The 5,710-nt window shown below is 43.2% G+C and overlaps 1 pseudogene; it reads left to right on the top strand.

Moving 5' to 3' along the window:
• The first annotated feature begins 118 nt into the window (after nt 1-118).
• On the top strand, nt 119-236 carry LOC129411953 (5S ribosomal RNA; annotated as a pseudogene).
• Nucleotides 237-5,710: the final 5,474 nt, after the last annotated feature.

Raw genomic sequence — 5,710 nt, 5'->3', positions numbered from 1 at the left:
CCTTTTTTTTTTTTTTTTTATTTTTTTTTTACTGTAAGAGCGCAATCTTCATATAGTCCCTCTAACTTGTGGGTGTGGCTGAAATAGCCAATTTGTGTAAAAACAAATAAAAAATGGGGATGGTGGCCATACCGGCTTGTCAAAGCCTGATCCCGTCAGACCTCAGAAGCTAAGCAAGGCTGGGTCTGGTTAGTGCTTGGATGGGAGACTGCTGGGAAAATCAGGTGCCACAGTGGGGTATAAGTGGCAAAAACTGTCATTGTGTCTTTAGGCAAGACACTTCACCCACATTGCCTAGTATGAAAGTGGTGTGTGTGTGTGAGTGATGGTAATGGTTGGAGGGATCGATGGCGCAGATTAGCAGCCTCGCTTCCATCAGTCTGTCTCAGGGCAGCTGTGGCTACAATAGTAGAACCTTACCACCACCAAGTGTTGAGTGAATGAACAATGAACTATAAAGCACTTTGAGTATCTTGAAAGGCGCTATATAAATCCAGTGATTAATTAATTAATTATTAAAATTAATGAATAATCAATTAATGTCTGCCTTTTTATGTGTGCCAGCCCAAGTACATTGTGATAAAACTCTTACAACAATTGTTTAAAAATAATGAATGCAAACGTATACATCATTATTACCCGCCTCTGTCCAGGCCGAGTCTCCTGGGGACGCTTTGCTCCACTCTAATGAAGCTGACGACCACATCTCATTGTTGTTTCTGGCATCAGACTCCTTGCAGGTTTTTCACTTTCTCTCTCTCAGTAGCGCCATGCAAATAAAATATAAGGAAATACATCATCCCTTTTTCTAGTGTGACAGCCAAGACTCGTTCTGCCAAAGTTAACACAGCACAATCTCCAGTAATGATCAGCAATGAGTATAAAGTTTCATAGAGCATGACTTCACATAATTCTTTGTTATTATAATTCTTCTGTCTTGGTGAATCCTGTGCTTCTTTAAAGGGCTCTTATTACACTATTTTCTGATTTATGCCATAATGTTATAATATATATATATATATATATATATATATATATATATATATATATATATATATATAAAATGTGTTTCTCACCTTCCACGGTGGTAGGTCTCTCTCACCCTCATTCAGCTCGGGTCCTCTACCAGAGGCCTGGGAGCTTGAGAGTTCTGCGCAGTATCTTTGCTGTTCCCAGTACTGCACTTTTCTGGACTGAGATGTCCGTTGTTTTTTCCCGGTATCTGTTGTAGCCACTCTTCCAGTTTGGGGGTTACAGCCCCGAGTGCTCCGATCACCACAGGCACCACTGATGCCTTTACTTTCCAGGCTCTCTCCAGCTCTTCCTTGAGCCCCTGGTATTTCTCTAGCTTCTCGTGTTCCTTTTTCCTGATATTACCATCGCTTGGTATTGCGATGTCAACCACCACGACTCTGCTCTGTTTCTTATCCACCACCACTATGTCTGGTTGGTTCGCCATCACCATTCTGTCAGTCTGTATCTGGAAGTCCCACAGGATCTTGGCTCGGTCATTCTCCACAACCTTTGGAGGTGTTTCCCACCTTGATCCTGGGGTTTCCAGCCCGTACTCTGCACAGATGTTTCTGTACACTATGCCCGCCACTTGGTTATGTCGCTCCATGTATGCTTTCCCTGCCAGCATCTTACACCCCGCAGTTATGTGCTGGACTGTCTCAGGAGCCTCTTTGCACAGTCTACACCGTGGGTCTTGTCTGGTGTGGTAGATCTGGGCCTCTATTGCTCGAGTGCCCAGGGCCTGCTCCTGAGCAGCCAGGATCAGTGCCTCTGTGCTGTCCTTCAGACCAGCCCTCTCAAGCCATTGGTAGGATTTCTTGATATCAGCCACTTCAGTTATGCTCCGGTGGTACGCCCCATGTAGGGGTTTGTCCTGCCATGATGGTCCCTCCAGCACCTCTTCCTCTGGACCCCACTGTCTGAGACATTCTCTGAGCACCTCATCTGCCGGGGCCTTGTCCTTGTTGTACTCAAGGAGCTTGGATGTTTCATCCTGGACAGTGGTTCCCACACTCACTAGTCCTCGGCCCCCTTCTTTCCAGCCTGCGTACAGTCTCAGGGTGCTGGATTTGGGATGGAACCCTCCATGCATGGTCAGGAGCTTTTGTGTCTTAACATCTGTGGTCTGTATCTCCTCCTTTGGCCAGCTTACAATCCCTGCAGGGTATCTGATCACTGGCAGGGCGTAGCTGTTGATTGCCTGCACCTTGTTCTTGCCATTGAGCTGGCTTCTAAGGACTTGCCTCACTCTTTGCAGGTATTTGGCCGTAGCCGCTTTCCTTGTTGCCTCTTCGAGGTTGCCATTTGCTTGTGGGATACCAAGGTACTTGTAACTGTCCTCAACGTCTGCTATTGTTCCCTCTGGGAGTGACACCCCCTCTGTGTGGACTACCTTCCCTCTCTTTGTCACCATCCTGCTACATTTCTCAAGCCCAAATGACATCCCAATGTCTGTACTGTAGATCCTTGTGGTGTGGATCAGTGAGTCGATGTCTCGCTCACTCTTAGCGTACAGCTTGATGTCATCCATGTAGAGGAGGTGACTGATGGTGGCCCCGTTTCTGAGTCGGTATCCATAGCCAGTGCAGTCGATTATTTGGCTGAGAGGGTTCAGGCCTATGCAGAACAGTAGTGGGGACAGTGAGTCTCCTTGGTATATGCCACATTTGATGGACACATGTGCAAGTGGCTTCCCCTTGGCTTCAAGGGTGGTTTTCCACAACCATATATATATATATATATATATATATATATATATATATATATATATATATATATATATATATATATATATATATAACATATCTAAAGTTTTGTTTTGTTCTATTCACACATGTTTAGCACACAGATCCTGCATATCTAGGCTGAGCACTTTTCTCAAACACTCTGTACCACCATGGTCTTGTGGTAATATCAGAAGTGCTCTTAAGACTGTGCTTTTAAACATACACTAGATACACTAGATTAATTTAGGTAATTTTAGCCCTAGAAGATTTTAGCCAATCTCTACCGAACTAAAGTTAAAAGGTAACTGTTGAAAACTACTATTACATGACATCACAAGGAGGAACAGAGCATTTCAACTTTTGGAGATGTAGACAGATAGTAAACAGTAATAAAGGATTACTCAAACATGAATGAAAACACAATTCCATGTTTTTGAGGAGATAACAAGATTATAACACGGCTAAATCTCACAAGAGTTAATTTTGCATAATATAGTATATTTAAAGAACAATTCTATGTTATAAACTATTTTGTAGAAGTACAATAACTAGGAGAGGATTAACTACTAGTTATAAATGGTGGAATTGTAACAGTATGTAATAGTTGTTGCAAAATAACCAATGTTAGTTTTTTTCTTTTCATTGAGTAAAACAACATTACATCACTATCCAAGATGAGAATGAATTGGCATCTGTAAATGTGTCATTGCTCTACCTACAGCACAGTGCACACAGATGGGGAGATGGGGGGTCTTTGTATGTTGACAGGGGAACATAATCCGCTCATTGTTTACCCCGTTCCTGATGTAGGGGCCACGTACTGCCTGTCCACTCTTTAACCTTTCATTTGCTGCTGCAGTGTTTGAAGTGTGTGCATACTTCTGCTGACTGCACTAGCTTTACTCTAACCTCCCTCTCTCCTGTTTGCTGCTCTGTACTGTAGAGAAAGTGCAACTGGATAGGCCATGTTTCCAAAGTCGGGGGCTCTCTTAGGCCTGTGATAGAAAACACAAGTGTGGGGAAGAGGGGAGATCCACAGAGAGGCCCCAGCTCTGCTCCAGACAACACTGCAGGGGATTAGAGCACACCCTGGCAGCAGAATGTTTTCACTTAAGAATTTCAGTAATCACTTTTAGGAGTGTAATATATAGCTGACCCTCGGCAGCGCCACACGACCCCCGCTCCCCCAGCCATTTGATCAAAGGAAGCGGCAGTGGCTGTGCAAACAGGCACTATCAGTGGACTCCAATAGATTTACAGCCTGCTTCTTCTCTCTTGTCTCCCTGGAGTTATCCGCCGACACGCACACAAATGCAGTTTCAGCTTACAGGGCCTGTTTTTCTTGCTGTACTAATTTACAGGCTAGATGATCACGATTTGAGGGAAAGATTGGGGGCACTTATAAAGGGGATGGGAGGTGTGCTCTTCTGCAGTGCCGGGCCAACCACAGGCGTTTTCATCATGGGAAAAGCCCTGTAGGTGCTCTCCTCTCCCAGCTGGAGCACCCAAAACTCAATGGCCTGTGCTCCACAACAATAACAGCCTCAGGAATCGGACAGAGGACAGCCCAGTGGTGTCTGCATACTGCCCGCGCTCTCAGGATGCCTCCACAAAGAGAGGATGTCTGTTACATAGCAACAACTCATAATCTGATGTGAGTCCAAAAAGTGTTGAGTCACTGTAATTAAACATATTGTTATACTCACAGCACAGAATTCATTACTGTGTGATTGCTGTATGAAGTTAGATCAGTATATCTCTTTAATTAATTCAAAACAGTATTAAACAAGATTGGCAATGTTTGTTTAGATTAGATAGCTTGAATCCTAAAATTGTGGTGAGGAGTAAGAGGAGACATTTTGGATATTGTCAAAGCCATTAATCAATCTGAGGTTGGAATAGAGCCTAGCATAATTACTGCAGCCTTGATCCCTTATTATTGTGCTGCACAATGTTGGTATTTCTGTTTACTATTTATTGGCGAGGGTTCTCTCAAGACTGGATTTTATTTATTTATTTATTTATTTATTTATTTATTTTGGCCAAATTTCACAAGAGGTTGATTGCAGAGTATTAATTTTACAGAACAGAAAGTTAAAACTTGTTTTGATTGATTCATTTGTTGTTATTCGTAGACGTAAAGTCGTTTGAGTGGAAGAAGCCAAGTTTTTAATCACGCTGAATTTTAAAGCTGCATGCATTCACATTAGCCACTGGAGGGCGTCAAAGAACTGAGGATGAGGAGCCCTGTTCTAGAAGCAGCCACTTGTCGCAGAGGGGTCATGGCAGCCACAGACTGATGAATCCTGATAAATATTATATTTGAAAACATTACAGTTCCCAGGGTCATCACAGGAATAAAATGTGAACATGTCCTTTGGCTGGTATGTCAGGAAGTGTTTATGTAACCCAGTTGATGACAATGCGCACCATGTCGTTAAATGACCGCAGGAAGTCCCGGGCTTTTATGAGGTTCTTAGACAAGCTCGGAGGGGAAGAAGAAAAATGTTTCCTGATTTGAGCACGTGAGAGCGGAGCACCACATGTTCGGTTTGTCCCAGAAACAACAGGGCGAGACCCAAACAGGACCTATGAGAAAGCGGGGCTCTAAAAAGCAGACTTATATTCCCTTTCATCTCAGCGGGTCACTGCAGGTCAGCCAGTCCTGTAGATTTATCTTGGCTATATGTTACAGCAGAATTGGGTGGTCACTTTAATTTGAGAATAGTTCCTCACTCTGGTCATTATGTAAGCCTTAAATTTATTGAGAAAGGAGAGGTGCAGGTGAAAGCATGCTTTCTGAAGAATGCATGCAATCCTACATCAGCTGATAAAAGTGCTTGAGATCAAAGATATGTCTGATGCATGTGTTCATTTCATATGATTACCACAATACATCTGGTGATTTTGACTACAAGTGTAGCTGATTCGGTTACAGTATAAAATAATAACTTCTCGCACTCTCTGCT

This window comes from Boleophthalmus pectinirostris, unplaced genomic scaffold, assembly GCF_026225935.1.
Source record: "Boleophthalmus pectinirostris isolate CB_2022bp ecotype Guang Dong unplaced genomic scaffold, ASM2622593v1 HiC_scaffold_6, whole genome shotgun sequence".
Classification (NCBI taxonomy): Eukaryota; Metazoa; Chordata; class Actinopteri; order Gobiiformes; family Gobiidae; genus Boleophthalmus; species Boleophthalmus pectinirostris.
The sequence above is the reverse complement of the archived record's forward strand: the minus strand, read 5'-3'. Positions and strand labels throughout refer to the sequence as shown.